General features: G+C 41.3%; 1 protein-coding gene across 2 annotated transcripts in view; it reads left to right on the forward strand.

The window, feature by feature from the left end:
• SPP1 (secreted phosphoprotein 1) overlaps positions 1-17,918 on the forward strand; it is a 79,179-nt gene that overhangs the window by 1,209 nt on the left and 60,052 nt on the right. The window lies entirely within an intron of this gene.

Here is a 17,918-nt window from a genome sequence, read left to right on the forward strand (position 1 = left end):
ACATATAAACAAGCACACATATTTACAGATATCAGGTTAGGTATTTTCATCTGTAACAAATCCCCCTCTAAAATACCTAACTAATAATAATAATAATACCTGCGAGCAAAAATGGGCCACGGGGGGCGGGGGGCGCATCCCCCACGCCCCATTTTGGGCCTAGGAAGCCTCCCTGCATTTACCTGGGAGCCAAAATGGGGTGCGTGGGGACTCCTGGAAGAGGCAGGGCCAGTCAGCAAATAAACTACCTTTCGCCTGAACCAGCCCAAACCGCTGAATACCACCACTGCTCTCTAGCAATTCACAGAGTACATCTATTTATTTATTTATTTATTTATTTATTTATTTATTTATTATTCGAATTTCTATACCGCCCTTCTCCTTTCAGACTCAGGGCGGTGAACAGCCAAAATAAAAAACATTTATACATAATTACGATTAAAAATAGATTTAAAATAATTAAATTTGGCCCATAGTTTAAAATTTATCAATTTAAAATCCATATCAAAATTTAAAACCAACCATAAAATCATAAAATCAAGAGAGACTGGCTAACTGAAAGAGATGAATTTTTAGGGCCCGACGAAAGGTCCAGAGGTCGGAGATCACTCGTATCTCTGGGGGTAGATTGTTCCAAAGGGTAGGTGCCACCACAGAGAAGGCTCTCCTCCTGGGGGTCGCCAGCCGGCACTGTCTAGCCGATGGCACCCTGAGGAGGCCCTCTCTGTGGGAGCGAACTGGCCGGTGGGAGGCTATTGGTGGCAGAAGGCGGTCCTGTAAGTACCCTGGCCCTAAGCCATGGAGCGCTTTAAAGGTGATCACCAACACCTTGAAGCGCACCCGGAAGTCCACCGGAAGCCAATGCAGCTCGCGCAGGAGAGGAGTCACATGGGAGCGCCCAGTCGCTCCCATAATCCCCCACGCGGCCGCATTCTGCACCAGTTGGAGCCTCCGGGTGCACCCCAAGGGGAGCCCCATGTAGAGAGCGTTACAATAGTCCAGACGAGAGGTGACGAGTGCTTGAGTGACTGTGTGTAAGGAGTCCCAATCCAGAAAGGGGCGCAACTGGCGTATCAGGCGAACCTGATAAAAAGCCCCCCTGGCCACGGCCGTCATATGCCCTTCTAAAGACAACCGTGCGTCCAGGAGGACGCCCAAGTTGCGGGCCCCTATCTATACTATAGTTGTTGCAGATAATTGCTTTAGTCTGGCAAGATTCTGTTTGTAATGTAATAACAGTAATGGAACTACTAAGAAGTGACTCCATGTATTGTTCTTGGTTCTTTGGGCCTGACAGAATTTCAACAACAAAAATGAATGTGAAAGAAATTTGAAAATCACAATTTGTCATCAAGCCGAAAGAGAATTGACACAAATAAATATTTCATCTATGATAAAATATATATGATATTCTTTTCCATACAGGGCTAATGTCAACTCCAATGCAAATAACTTGAATGTTGTAGTTTAGATCAAGTGATTTCAATTTAAAACTAACATTGCTCTTCTTTTTTTCCAAGACTGAGCAAATATGGACTCTATATTTAGAGTCAGGAAAAGAACAGGTTTTCCATTAAAGTCATAGGACTAAAGTCTTATGCTTGGATTGACTAAGAGCTCATGGCCCATGAGTTTGTTCTGATGTCATTCATTTGAATAGTTCCTATTTAAAAGCTTGGGAGAGACAGATAAAACTCGGTTATCTATTGTCTATTTTTGCAAGCAATTTTGAAATACTCTCAGTTGCAGTGGTTTTGCCTCAGAAAAAAATAGAACGGTAGGCCAGAATAATGATGATATTTATATAACCAGTGCTAGTCCACCATGCTATTTGTGTCAAGTGAAAAGAAATATAGTGGGTCTAACACTGTTTTATTACACTGGTAAAAAATATTCACCCATTCATCTCCCAGAATTGTCCCGCAAACTCATACAGTGGTCAAATTTGGGAAACAAATTATTAAAACTTGGAACTTACACAAGGAAATTGGCAGCATTTTGCTAGCAGTCAATGATTATGTCATGATTGCTATGCATACTATTCCCACAATTAGCCCAGCTTATTACAAGTAAGTGTAGTACAGATACGTAGGGGACGCAGTGGCTCAGTGGCTAAGACGATGAGCTTGTCGATCGAAAGGTCGGCAGTTCAGCGGTTCGAATCCCTAGTGCCGCATTACAGAGTGAGCTCCCGTTATTTGTCCCATCTTCTGCCAACCTAGCAGTTCGAAAGCACATCAAAAATGCAAGTAGAAAAATGGGGACCACCTTTGGTGGGAAGGTAAAAGCGTTCCGTGCGCCTTTGGCGTTTAGTCATGCCGGCCACATGACCACGGAGACGTCTTTGAACAGCGCTGGCTCTTCGGCTTTGAAACGGAAATGAGCACTGCCCCCTAGAGTTGGGAATGACTAGCACATATGTGTGAGGGGACCCTTTACCTTTATTACAGGTAGTCCTCAACTTACAACCACAATTTTGAGCTCAAAATTTCCTATGGTAAGCAAGACAGCTGTTAATTGAGTTGTGCCCCATTTTACAACTTTTCTTGTAACTGTTGTTAAGTGAATCACTGCGGTTGTTAAGTCAGTAACACAGTTGTTAAGTGAATCTGGCTTCCTCATTGAATAGAAGGTCGCAAAAGGTGATCCCGACACCCGGGAGACTACAACTGTCATAAATGCCAATTGTCAAGCATCCAAAATTTGATCATGTGAGCATGGGGATGCTGCAACGGTCGTAAGTATGAAAAACAGTCATAAGTCATGACATAAGTCATTTTTTGGGCCATTGTAACTTTGAACGGTCATTAAACAAGTGGTTTTAATTTGAGGATTTCCTGTGTTTCATGGTCGCTATGCACATTATTCCCAATTAGCCCAGTTTATTAAACTATATTTTTTCAGAAACACTAACACTAATACAGTTAGTCCTCGACTTACAACAGTTCATTTAGTGACCATTCAAAGTTACAACGGCACTGGAAAAAGTGACTTAGGACCGTTTGTCACAGTTACAACCTTTGCAGCATTCCCATGATCATGTTATCAAAATTCAGATGCTTGGCAACTGATTCATACTTACGACCGTGGCAGCGTCCCAAGTTCATGTGACCTTCTTTTGCGACCTTCTGACAAGCAAAGTCAATGGGGAAGCCAGATTCACTTAACAATCAGCGTTACTAACTTATCAACTGTAGTGATTCACTGAACAACTGTGACAAGAAATGTGGTAAAATGGGGCAAAACTGACGTAACAAATTCTCAACGAACAACATAAATTCTGGGCTCAACTGTGGTTATAAGTTGAGGACTACCTGTACTAATCTATTGTTAGGTTGCTAACCTGATGCTAACCTGTCTAGTTCCTTCTTAAAAACCTCCAGTGATGGAGTGCCCACAATTTCTGGAGGCAAGCTGTTCCACTGGTTAATTGTCCTCACTGTTAGGAAGTTTCTCTTTAATTCCAGGTTGCTTCTCTCTACAGAGGTGGGTTTCAGCAGGTTCTGACCAATTCTGAAGAACCGGTAGCAGAAATTTTGACTAGTTCGGAGAACCGGTAAATACCACCTCTGACTGGCCCCGCCCCCATCTATTCTCTGTCTCCTGAGTCCCAGCTGATTGGGAGGAAATGGGGATTTTGCAGTATCCTTTCCCTGCCACGCCCACCAAGTTACACCCACCAAGCCATGCCATGCCACGCCCACCAAGCCACGCCCACAGAACTGGTAGTAAAAATTTTGGAATCCCATCCCTGGTTTCCAACCATTGTTTCTTGTTCTGCCCTCCAGTACTTTGGAGAATAGTTTGACCCTTTCTTCTTTGTGACAGCCCCTCAAATACTGGAATACTGCTATCATGTCACCCCTAATTCTTCTTTTCCTTAGACTAGCCAAACCCAAATCCTGCAGCCATTCTTCACTATTGCTTCATACCACACATAATGGTCTGTAGAGATTCTCAGTCATCCAGGTCATGGTTGTCCCAAAGGCAACTGGACTTCCTTGTTTTTTCCTTTTGAAGACATTTCGCTTCTCATCCAAGAAGCTTCTTCAGCTCTGACAGGATTCTATTCCCCACAATCCTGTCAGAGCTGAAGAAGCTTCTTGGATGAGAAACAAAACGTGTTCAAAAGAAAACAAAACAAAACAAGGAAGTCCAGTTGCCTCCTTTGAAAAAGCCCCTTTGGGACTACCACACATAATGTTCACGGAAAAGTCTGGAAGCAATTCATTGGAACAGCAACAGGGGTGGGCTGCTGGGGGTTCGTAGGGGTTTGGGAGAACCTCTAGCTAAGATTCGGAGAACACCTAAATCCCACTCCTGGCTGGCCCTGCTCACCCCTCCCAGGAGTCCCCATGCGGCCTGTTTTGGATGCAGATAAGTGCAGGGCGCATGCGGAGGCTCAGGGAGGGTGAAAAACGGGCCTACCGGAAGTTCAGGAAGGCCAAAAAGGCACCCGTTTCCTGCCTCCAGAGGGCCTCCGGAGCCTCAGGAAGCCATTTTTACCATCCCAGAGGCTCGAGAAAAGCCTCCGGAGCCCGGGGAGGGCAAAAACGCCCCCCCCCCGCTGTGGTGCAGGAGGCCGACTTGGCCATGCCCACCATGGCCACGCCCACCCAGCAACCGGGCAGAGAACCCCTTGCTAAAATTTTTGAAGCCCACCTCTGAACAGCAATACCTTTATTCTGAATTAGATGGATTTTACACTGATATTTTCTACTTAAAAGCAATAAATTGCCCCTTTGCTACCCATGCTTCTTTCCTCCATACTGCTAATGCATCCGTACCGTCCTGTCACCAGTTTTAACCTTGAGCATATTTAACAGATAGCTTTGTGTCAATGAACAGCCCTCATTTCTTTCCACATTCGCCTCTTCCTCCTTCCCACACATACCATGCTAAAGTGAAGTGATGCTATTTTGTATTCGTGGGTAATCATTAAATCCTGCCCACGCTCAGATGGGGAAAGTGCTGGTGGAAAAAAACAGACAGCAGTCATGAGCAATGTGACATGAAACACTAAATAACTTGGCAGGCATCCGTCTACAGCTATCGTAGTAATTTATGCAACACCTAAATAAAAATGTGTGTTTTCTTTCTGCTATTTTGCCTTGCTTATAATGGACTCAGTGAGATCAAGAGGTATTTGTGACTAATGTCCCATTCATTCATTTAGGGGCCTGGAGGTTAAAACATGCTGGAACTGGGTATGTCTAGCTTAATGAAAAGAAGGACTAGGGGAGACATGATAGCAGTGTTCCAATATCTCAGGGGCCGCCACAAAGAAGAGGGTCAAGCTATTCTCCAAAGCACCTGAGGGCAGGACAAGAAGCAATGGGTGGAAACTAATCAAGGAGAGAAGCAACTTAGAACTAAGGAGAAATTTAATGACAGTGAGAACAATTAATCAGTGGAACAACTTGCCTCCAGAAGTTGTGAATGCTCCAACACTGGAAGTTTTTAAGAAGAGACTGGATAACCATTTGTCTGAAATGCTATAGGGCAGTGATGGCTAACCTTTTTGCCATCACATGCCAAAAGCGGGGAGGAGTGCGGGGTAGGAGTTGCGCACGCACATGCCCACACCCATAATTCTATGCGCCCCACCCTCACGCATGTACACGTAACACCCCCCCCGCGCTTCCCCCACTTTTGGCACATGATGGCATGGTGGGCCCAGTAGGCCTGTTTTTCGCCGTCCCCAGGCTCCAGAGCCTTTCTAGGAGCCTGGGGAAGGTGAAAATGGCCTTCTCCACCACCACCCCACCCCAGAGGCCCTCCGGAGGCCGGAAACGGCCTGTTTGCCGACTTCCAGTGGGCCCAGAAGGCCCAAAAATCAGCTGGACCGTGCACACATGTGCTCCGAAGCTGAGCTCGTGTGCCCACCAATATGGCTCCACGTGCCACCTGTGGCACACATGCCATAGGTTCGCCATCACAGCTATAGGGTTTCCTGCCTAAGCAGAAGGTTGGACTAGAAGACCTCCAAGGTCCCTTCCAACTCAGTTATTCTATTTCTACATGTCTGTTCTACAAGTGACAAATTTTGGATCCAAGTTAGTATATTGACTAGTATAAATTAAGGATGAAAAATGGACAATAGGAGATCAGTTACAATCTTACAAATTCTGCTTCCCGGTGGCATAAAATATTTAGTCAAATTTTCATTCATAAAACTGGAATGGGAGAATAATGAGATAGAACTAAAAATTGCATTCTTCTAAAATTTAAGTGTATATTTAATATGTAGTCTTATGCTTCAGAATAATTGGTCTATAATGTTTAAGCTTGTAATACTAGGTTATTATTTATTATTGTTTTGGAACCTAAGAATTCATTCCTGTAGAGATCAGCCTGGACATGAAAATAATATTTTCCGGGATGCGAGCCCAAATCTTTGCTACTATAATTGCAGAAATTTTCTTTTCCCCTTGTAAAGATATATCTGGCTAACAAAAGAAAATGACAGATGGGTTAAAATTAAACATAATTCGAGAATTTTAGAATCATTAAAAATAGAGTTTAAATATTGAGGGATAAATGTGCTGGTTTATTTAAGGACAGAGGGAAAACTTATATGTGTTTAAGATGTACCATGTAATGGTGGCACTTGCATTTTTCTGTGTGTTTCCAGGAAGCACTAGACCAGTATTAGCGAACCTTTTTGGCACCGAGTGGGGGAAGCACGCGGGAGGGGGGGAGTGCCGTAAACCAGAGGAGCAGCTTCCCAATTTCCTGTGTGTGCATGCGTGCCTGTCACCTGGTCTTCTGGTTTATGTGTGCATGCATGCACGAAGACCATCTGGCCGGCGTGCCTGCACGTGCCGGAAACAGGAAGCTTAGCTGCTCTTCCGGTTTCCAGCGCTCCTGCGTGTGTGAAAACCAGATGGCCAGCACGCATGCGCGCCAGGGAGCTGCTCTTCCGGATTCCAGCACTCCCGCGTGTACGAAGACCAGCTGGCCAGTGCGCATGTGCGCACCAGAACCCCAAAGATCAATGGGCAATGGCTGGCGTGCCCAGAGAGATGGCTCTGCGTGCCACTTCTGGCACACATGCCATAGATTCGCCATCATGGCACTCAGGGTGGATAAAAATCAATGATCTTTTTTAAAAAATCAAAAAAATAAGATTTTTTTATTTAAATCGGATTTTTTTGATTTAAATCGGATTTTAATAAAAAACTTTTGGGGTAAAAATCTATCGTAAGATAGTTTTCTATTTAAGATACATAAATAATTTAGTTTATTCAGCATGAAATGGAGCTTAGTTATGTAGCATGAGGCTGTATATTCTGCAACACTGGGACTATCGGTGAGTCAACAGTGGGTCAAAGGAGTAGCAGAGATGACAGTTGCTCTTTAAAAATTATGAGTTAAATCGAGTTGATTTAAATCAAGCCTTTTTACTAGTGATTTAAATCATGATTTAAATTGTGATTTAAATCAACTCGATTTAAATCAAATCCACCCTGATGGCACTAGACACTCCCAAAGCATTACAATGAAAAATAATTAAGTCTTTTTTTCATATTGTCAATAATATGAAAATAATTTAAAAGTTTGCACAGCCAGACTTCATCCATGTCAGCATTTGACCTGTTACAGTGTGCTGAAGGGGGCGGGGAGGAGGTTTTAACTCTAAAATCTGCAGCAAAAATCTTTGACATACCTAACAGAGAGTATGATGCTCCCTTGTTCACTGCTGGGAAGATGGTGTAGTTTTCCTAAAATGGAAAAAATAAACTTGGATTCAAAACTCCAGCAGAAATAAGCATCCTCTGCAACAAAACTTTGTTCCTGTTCACATTGTTATCGTTCTCTTTTCTTTCTGTCACTTGTTTTCCTCCGTTTTCATTTTGGAGTCCTTAATCGATACATCTTTTCTTTCCCTCTAACAATGAACAACTTTAAAATCCAGATACATTAATTCAAACTAAGTAAAAGTATGGCCATTGTTACCCTCCCTGGGAAATTCTGTGAATGAGCAGAAGTCATCTACTTATCTTTCCCACCAGTTTGAAAGTGCATGCACAGCGCATGGACTTGGCAACTGACTCATAGTTATGACCATTGCTGTGTCCCAAGGTCATGTGATCCCCTTTTGCGACCTTCTGACAAGCAAAGTCAATGGGGAAGCCAGATTCACTTAACAACCGTGTTACTAATTTAACAACTGCAGGGATTCACTTAACAAATGTGTGCCGAAAGAAGTCGTAAAATGGGGCAAAACCAGTGGTAGGATTCAGCCGGGTCTCTCCGGATTGCTCAAACCGGTAGCGGCGATTTCAGGAGGCTCCACCCACCCGCCCAGACGTAATACACGACTACTGTGCATGTGCAGAAGGCCATGTGCATTTGCAGAGGTGGCACGTGCACTCACGTTAGCAAACCGATAGGGAAGGTAAGTGGATAGCTCTGCAGACTAAGCACTGTAATTTAACACCAGCTGTCTGCAATTAAAGTAAGTTCGAATCTTGCCAGGCTCAAGGTTGACTCAGCCTTCCATCCTTTCTGAGGTAGGTAAATTGAGGACCCAGTTTGTGGGGGCAATAAGCTGACTTTGTATAAAATATACAAAAGTATGAAGAATATTGCTTAACGCACTGTAAGCTGCCCTGAGTCTCCGGAGAAGGGCGGCATATAAATCAAATTTAAAAAAAAAAAAATCCCACCTTTGGGCAAAACTCACTTAACAACAAAAATTTGGGGGTCCATTGCAGTCGTAAATTGAGGACTACCTGTAGTTCATTTTGGAACAACATTTAATTCTTAATTACTTATTTAATTGGCTTAATCAATATACCGATCAATACAGCTGTTGTTGATTAACTGGGGGCAATTTTAATAATTGGAGAGATGTAACAGATATATAGCTGCGTATAGGAAATTAAAAAGGGATGATTGTATTCCATCTGACACATTGGACCAACTAGCTTTATCAACTGCCTTTCCTCCTGAATTCCATTTCTGGTTTCCCTTTTTAACCAGCTGGCAACCCAAACAGCGTCTTTTCCTTCCTACCTTCCAATCCAGTTTTCTTAAAATATTTACAGAGCAGAATCTGTGCTGCAGAACGGTTGTGGCAAGGGCAGACATGTGTTGCAATCTGAGTGAATTGTACCAGGAGCCACAGTTTGACAACATAATGTGTCATATTTTAATGAGGGACAATGCAGTCCTCTTTAAACGTCATTAACGTTCAAGAAATGGCAAGTTTATGCATTGTGCTGGTTTCAAGACTGCGAGCAAGCATGGACTGTCCTAATAAATCAGCCATAAACAGACGAAGAAGATGAAATATTTACTCAATTCCCCCTTGATGGAAAAGAATCTCAGCAGGACTGTCTCACGCTTCGGCCCAACACCAGCTGATCTTAAGTCATTGTAGTCTAGCTCTTGATTTAATGCCTATCCCAAACGCTGCACCCCACCCCCAGCTAGAAGCATAAGAAATAAATAACAAGAAAGTAGAATAAAAGAAAACCAGGAGAGCCAAATCTCAGCTAAACTATGGATTTTTTTTTTCCTTTTGAAAAACTACCATCAAAAGCTTCAAAGGAATCCCATTGTTTACAAGTGGCCTACTAGACTCAAACTGCATCAGTATTTCTCCTATTAAAAATAAAAAACAGAGACACGGACAGAATTTTAATCAGGGCCCCGGTGGAAAGGAGTGGTGTCATAGTCTCGGTCCTAGCTATTTTAAAAATGTATAAGAGTATGGATAGCTGAATCAGTCTTTTTTTTTCCATTTCATGCCAGTTTCACATGTATTCAGTCATGCATTTTTTTCTTCTCTTTTTCCCCATCAGTCTGCATTTTTTTTTAAAAAAAGTGTGCTAATTTCTATTAGCAAGATTCTAATTTTGTGACCAGTGGATTTTTTAAAGGGAAAGATGGAAAGACGGATCTGTACTTGTAATGAGGGTACTTCTGAACAGTTACGACCTTATTTGGCTAAGCTTGAGATGCAACGTAACCTAAATCAGGAGTAGATAAACAACTACTCTCCTAACATTTTGGATGAAAATAATCTCCCAATTCCATGACCTATGGTCAAATATTCGGTAAGTATCCAAACTCTATGAGAACTATTCAGGGGTGGGCTTCAAAAATTTTAGCAAGGGGTTCTCTGCCCAGTTGATGGGTGAGCGTGGCCATGGTGGGTGTGGCCTAGTCGGCCTCCTGCACCATGGTGGTGGTGGGCATTTTTGCCCACCCTGGGCTCCGGAGGCTTTTCTCAAGCCTCCGGGAGGGTGAAAACTGCTTCCCCAGGCTCCGGAGGCCCACTGGAGGCCAGAAACAGGCCCCTTCCTGAACTTCCATTAGGCCTGTTTTTCGCACTCCCCAAGCCCCCATGCACACCCTGCACTTACCTGCATCCAAAATGGACCGTGTGGAGACTCCTGGGAGGGAAGGGGCAGGGTGGGAGGAGGCAGTCAGTAGTGGGATTTGGGGGTTCTCTGAACTGCACAGAATCTTAGCTAGAGGTTCTACCAAACCCCTACGAACCCCTAGCAGCCCACCCCTGGATCCATTCAATCACTTTATACTTCTCTTGACCCTTGGGAACTATTTTGATTGGGTATGTCTAGTTTGATGAAAATAATTAGGGATGACATGATAGCAGTGTTCCAATATCTCAGGGGCTGCCACAAAGAAGAGGGAGTCAAGGTAATCAAGAAGAGAAGCAACTTAGAAGTAAGGAGAAATTTCCTGACAGTTAGAACAATTAATCAGTGGAACAACTTGCCTCCAGAAGTTGTAAATGCTCCAACACTGGAAGTTCTTAAGAAGAGATTGGATAACCATTTGGGTTAAATGGTATAGGGTATCTTGCCTAAGCAAGGGATTGGACTAGCAAACCTCCAAGATCTATTCCAACTATGTTATTCTATTCAATTTTCACAAGCGCACATTATGTTTCGAAAATGACTTTCATCCAGAGATGTGATAGGCCTAAAGTACCTGGTGAACATCAATGGAGGGAGAGAGAGATTTGAAGTCAGTTCTTTCTCCATATACTTTGATGTCTGCCTCCTTCAATATTACACCTACGGTAATTTCAAAACTGTGTTGCTTTGAAAGATAACAGTTTGTTTTGAGTAAGCTATTTATGAACAGACCCCATTCATTGGAATTGGGCCATGCAGAGGAAAATCATGTGTCTGAATGTTGTTGATATTCTTTCAGGGGAATTGAGATGTAGATGTTTCAAATTGGGTTCTTCCAACCTCCAATGTTTAACAAAAAGAAATATATCCTCTTGTGTTACAGTACCAGGAATGAAATGGGGGCTCAAAGCATAACTGTGAACAATGAAAAAGTGTTACACACATCTATGTGTCTCTCTCACATTTGTTTGTTTGTTTGTTTGTTTGTTTGTTTGTTTGTTTGTTTGTTTGTTTATGTAATTTATATGCCGCCCTTCTCCTGTAGGACTCAGGGCGGCGTACAAAACAAAACAAAGAATTACATAAACAATTAAAATCAGTTTTAAAATGGCGTCTGCCGTGGCTGGAGAAGAGTTTGAGAGGGAAAGTTCTTCCGTTTTTTATTATTACAATGTAGCGGAATAAATACCACTGGCTACATTTGTAGACAAAACTCCGCTCCTGTTTTTGTTTTTCTCTTTTTTCCCTGGAGGCTTGAGTGTTGCTGGCTGGAAGTCTTTTGTCTTGTTTTTTTTTTTTTCTTCTTCTAACAAAGCCTGCTTAGGCGGAAACATGGCACTGAGGCTTGTGAAGTCAGACAAACAAATAGGTGGGGGGGATTCCCCCACTAAGAATTTAAAGCAACAAGTTTTAACTCTTCAGTCCCAGAAACCTGATTTTAATATAATAGAATTTCTCTTAGAGGAGATTGAAAGAAGGGATGAGATTGTGAATCAGCAACTTGAAAAATTTAAGCAGGAAACTAAGGAATTGGTGAAATCCAAGTTTGACTTTTTGCAACAAAAAATTTTAAAATTGTCAGAATTCATGATTCGGTTGGATACAAATACTAATTTACTAGAGTCAAAAATGGATGAAATTCAAGATAAATTGGACAATAGAATTCAAAAAATTGAAAATGATTTGTTAAATATTCAGGATTATAGTTCAGAAGAAAAATTTAAAATGGATGCTGACCAAAAGTCTGGTAATGTAGAATATCTGGAACAGAGGATTCAAAAAGAGGTTCTAAAGATACAATATAATTTCACAGAATATGCAATAAGACTTAGAGGTTTGCAGGAAAATAACAGAGATGACTTAAGGAAAATATCTTCTGAATTTCTAGCTGGGATTTTAAAGATTCAACCTGAGGAAGTGTTTTGTAGGATTGATAGAGCTTATCGAATAAACTCCTGGACTGCCAAGCAAAGGCAATTGCCTAGAGATGTGGTAATCTATTTTTCAGATAAAGAAATTAGGAATAAAATTGTGCAAAATTCCTTCAATTCTAATTTGCAATTGTATGGAAGAAAGATTTGGATTTACAAGGAACTCCCACCTAAGATACTAATGGAAAGGAAGAAATTTGGCTTTCTGGTGTCTGAGTTAAAAAGGAGAAATATTCAATTCCGGTGGGACGTCCCAGTTGGTATTATATTGAGATATCAAGGAGAAAGATACCAGTTAAATACTGTTGAAAGGGCGGAAGAATTTTATCAAAATAGGTTGAAAATGAATTTAACGTCTTCAGATATAATACAGGATAAGCAGAAGGAGCTGGAACTAAAGACAGAGACTGTACCAGATAAATTGCCTTTGGATTTATCGGATACCCCAGCTGGATTATCTACAAATTTGAGAGAAGTGCCATCTGATTTTAATGTGATGACTTATCAAGGCAAGGACAAGCATGGAAACCAATTAGAGGATATACAAGGGATAAAAAAGAAATGCGAGACACAAAAAATTAGGATGGAGGTCAAACCCACAAAAAGAAAACAAAAAAAGAAATAGGTTGTACAAAAATAGAAATTTCTAACCCAAGCAACAGTGAAGCCAGTGATTTTAAAATATGAATGATTATGTGAAAACATAGAGGAGGCGACATATTGGTCAATATCATCCTGAGGATAGTGGCAGATCTCTGCATTGCCGTAATTTTGGGACATGGAAAGAGCCTCAAATTGATGGTTTTGAATTATCTACTTTGAAACTTCTTTTTGTGTTGATAAATATATTATAATTATCTTGAATTATAAGGCAAGAGAATCACATTGGGACATGCAGAAGATCGGGTTGTTACCCAATACGATGATGGAAATTAATAATCCTGATGAAACCCACAATTATTATTATATGGAATACAATTATAATGTCACTCGGGTGGTTGTTTTTACTTTTATATATATAAGAAGATGTTTACTACTGATGGGGGCAGATATGATTGGAGATCTTGAATAAACTGTTGCATCTGCAAGCTATGTCACCCTATTATGGATGTTGGTTTTAACAATCCAGTGGAAAGACTTCAAGAAGATATTATATGGACTATAAATTTAAAGTTATTGTCTTTTCTTTTTTTATTTAGATATAATGGAATATATATATATATATATTTTTAAGTAGTGTGGGCAGTGAATTAAAGATATCAAGAATTGTTGTGTATGGTAAATTTGTAAGACAGTGGGTGAATAAGCTAGCTACAGATTGATTAGTTTAAGAAAAGGGATTTTTAAGTGATACATTTAGGGGAGTGGAGGAAATGGATAGAGTGGAATAAATGTTAAATTAGATTTTATGGGGAGCCCGCTTTGAAATGTTATTAAAGTAGGACTTATTGTATAGTTTTAAAGTGGAAGGTGGTTTTGAATTGTTGCAATAATGCATAGATATAAAACACCATTATGCTAAATTAGAGTTATTTTATAATAGTTATAGTATAATGTGTTTGTTTTTTTTTGTTTTTTTTTTTCTCTTCTTCTTTTCTGAAATGTATGGATAAAGGGGGATTTATAATACTCTTAGTAAGTAAAGGTCAGTATTTTGAGGAGGGAGTAAGTAATCTGTTATGAATTAGGGTTTTTTTTTGTTACGAAGAAGTCACAGGGGGGGAAGGGTGGGGAGGGGGGGTTAGGGAGGGGGGGGAGGGGGGGGAAAAAGGGGGAAAAATTTGTATTTGAAAACCTTTTCAATAAAAAAAAAAAACAATTAAAATCAGTTTAAAATTAAATTAAAATCAATTAAAAATTATTAAAATTATTTGAAGTCACCCCTACGGATTCAGCCCATTTGGTGAAAAAGCCACGTCTTCAATTCACGGCGGAAGGAGAGGAGGTCCAGGGCTGTCCTGAGGCCGGTGGGCAGCCCATTCCAGAGGGTCGGCGCTCCCACAGAGAACGCTCTCCCCCTGGGGGCCGCCAGCCAACACTGTCTGGCCGACGGCACCCTGAGGAGGCCCACTCTGCGTGAGCGCACCGGACGGTGGGAGGAAGGCAGGAGATGATCCTGCAGATACGCCGGGCCTATTGTTTGCTTGTTTATTAATCCAATTTTATTATTTTTGTAGAAATAACTCAAGGCGATGAACATACCTAACACTCTTTCCTCCTCCTATTTTTCCCACAACAGTTATGTGAGGTGGGTTGGGCTCAGTGACTGGCCCAAACTCACCCAGCCGGCTTTCAACCCTAAAGTGGGACTAGAACTCACAGTCTCCTGGTCTCTAGCCTGATTCCTTAACCCCTAGACCGAATTGGTTCTTTATTCATATGTCAATCGTATGGTTGACCCAACAAAATATAGCCTGGCTTTTTACAAAGTGTGAATTCACGAAGTTTAAAGATTTCAGGTCAGAGTCAACAAATCCATGTTAAAATTGCATAAGACATCTGCCAGATGTTTGAACTATTTTGAACAAGTCTCTGTCAGTGGAATATGTTAGAATTCTTACGCATAATCCTGCTGTTTCCTAAGGAGAAGGACCACATCCATGAACGGATAGAGTTACAGATGACACTCATAGTTTTAGACCCAGACAGTCTGTTATTATTTTTCTTACTGGCTTTGTGGAACATTAAAGAGTTTACTGGAGGTGGGGGGGGAATAATGTCGTTTTCACTTTTACCACAAACTCCACTGCCCTACTCTAGTAAAATGTGTTGACTTGGTTGAGGATTCATTTATTTTACGAAACACACGCCCTCCTTTCCCCCTACCAGCAAACTGATGTTGATTTTTGTCTGTCTGCATAAATCCAAAAGCTGAGCTGTAAGCAGCATGGTTATGTATAGGCACACTTAAAGGAAAAACAATTTGTTCAGAGCGAGGGCTGCATTTTTTCCTTCTTCACCCTTAGATGTTTGTCTGGTGGTAACCCAGTGTGGTTCCTCACCAGACCATAGCCTGAACCAGGAGTGGTAGGATGAATCAGAGCAGTTTTGCTCTTCATAGCATTTTGACAGAAGTTCCAGAAGGTTTATCCCACAAAATTGTTCAATACAGGGTCTTCTCTAAATTCCAAGGGGCCTAAACAAATGCCTTTTGGTAGACCCCCCATTTTATGTGACTCCATTTATTCCTATGGGAAAGGGCCCTAGCAGCCTTAATGGAATGGCCATTGTCTGAGAGAGTGTGTACCAGAGCCACAGAATTATAGCTAATCAAAACAGCATCCCTCAAATCTATTCCTCCACTAAAACATGCCCTGGTCACCACCTTTTCAGGTTGCTTTCTCTTATACCCAGTCCACTCACATAACCATTTAAAGTTATTGTTCATTGTTCCTATTTATAACAGGAATTTTAAAGTAGCAAACAGCTCTTTCTTAAGAGTCCCAACTCTGGATCTATGCAGGGGTGGGCTGCTGGGGGTTCGCAGGGGTTCAGGAGAACCTCTAGCTAAGATTCTGTGCAGTTTGGAGAACCCCCAAATCCCACTCCTGGCTGGCCCCGGCCACCCCACTCCGCCCCTCTCAGGAGTCCCCATGCGACCTATTTTGGATGCAGATAAGTACAGGGCACGCGCAGAGCACCCTGCACTTGGGGAAGGCGAAAAACGGGCCTACCAGAAGTTTGGGAAGGCCAGAAACAGGCCTGGGGAGGCAGTTTTTGCCCTCCAGGAGGCTCGAGGAAAGCCTCCGGAGCCCGGGGAGGGCAAAAATGCCCCCTCTGCCGTGGTTCAGGAGGCCGACTAGGCCACGCCCACCATAGCCATACTCACCCAGCAATCGGGCAGAGAATCCCTTGCTAAAATTTTTGAAGCCCACCCATGGATCTATGTCCAAACTGATATGCCAAGGCTACTCTTTTGCTTTTCCAGCTGTTCTTCTGTTGCACGTGCCTCCAAGAACCACCACAATCTTTTTTTTTTTTTTATTGCAAAAGTTTTACAATTACATTTTCACCCCTTTTTTCACCCCCCCACCTCCCTCCCCAAACTTCCCGTCCTCCCTAACCCTCCCTAACCCTCCCCCCCCCAGACTTCCCTATTATGTACTCATAACTAATAACACTGATATATATACCTGAACCCATCCCTCCCCCTATATAATTTTCCCTCTTTGTCTCTTTATATTAAAATATTTCTAATACATTGTTTTCAAATAAAAGCTATTTGATACTTTCTAATTTGGTATTTGTTCTGAACATATTCTATCCACCTTTTCCATTCCCATTCATAAGTCTCTTGTGAACAATCTTTTAAATATGCTGAAATCTTCGCCATCTCTGCAAAACTGGCCATCTTCGAAGTCCATTCCTCGATAGTAGGCAAAGCTTCATTCTTCCAATATTTACCTATCAACAATCTTGCTGCTGTTATCATATACAATATTAATTTTGTTTCATCCCGTGTAAGACCCTTAACTATGCCCAATAAAAACAATTGTGGAGAAAATTGAATTTTTTTCTTCAAAACGTTCTGCATGACCCACCATATTTTTATCCAAAAAGCCTTAACTTTCCTACAGGTCCACCAAACATGATAATACGTAGCATCCAAACATTCACATCTCCAACATTTTGGCTGAACATTAGGGTACATACATGACAACTTTTTAAGATCTAAATGCCATCTATAAAACATTTTATAAAAATTTTCCCTCAGATTCTGCGACTGTGTAAATTTAACATTCTGAACCCAAATTTTTTCCCATGTTTCCAACATCACTGGTTCTTCAAAATTTTGTGCCCACTTAATCATGCAATCTTTAACTAATTCCGTTTCTGAATCCCTTTCTAGCAAAACATTATAAAGCCTTTTAATATGCATTAGACCTTTCTCTCTTATATGTCTAACCAATTCTTCCTCATGCAACATAATACCAGTTTTTTGGTCCTCTTTCCATCTCAATTGTAATTGATTATATTGTAACCAGGTTAAATTAATCCCTTCATCCAACAGTGTCTGCAATGTCTTCAACTGCCATCTGCCCGCATCTGTAAAAAGAACCTCTTTGTATAAAAACCCCCCGAGTGACATTATATTTGTATTCCACAAGGTATGACCAAGATCCAGCCATAGCGGTATTTTATAATCCCATTTGAGTCGGTGCTTCTTCCAAACTCTCATCAAAGAGTCTCTAAGTATATGACTTTTAAATACTTTATCAACTTTGTCATCATAAAATAGGTAAGCATGCCATCCAAATTCAAGATCAAAACTTTCTGCATTCAATATTCCAGCCTTTTTACCCCCAAACCAATCACTTGTTAAAGTTAAAGCTGCTGCATCATAATATAACTGTAGGTTTGGAAGTTTAAGGCCTCCTCTTTCTGGAACATCTTGCATAATTTTCAATTTCACTCTCGGCTTTTTCTCGTTCCAGACAAACTTATTAAGTCCAGTTTGCCAAACTTTCAGTTGTTTATCACTTTTAAGCACCGGAATCATTTGAAACAAAAACAGAAATCTTGGCAACATGTTCATCTTAACTGCTGCTATTCTTCCAAGTAAAGACAGTTGCAGCTTTTTCCAAGTCTCCAT

The sequence above is a fragment of the Pantherophis guttatus genome, chromosome 8, assembly GCF_059756535.1.
Source record: "Pantherophis guttatus breed Tessera chromosome 8, ASM5975653v1, whole genome shotgun sequence".
NCBI classification, from domain to species: Eukaryota; Metazoa; Chordata; class Lepidosauria; order Squamata; family Colubridae; genus Pantherophis; species Pantherophis guttatus.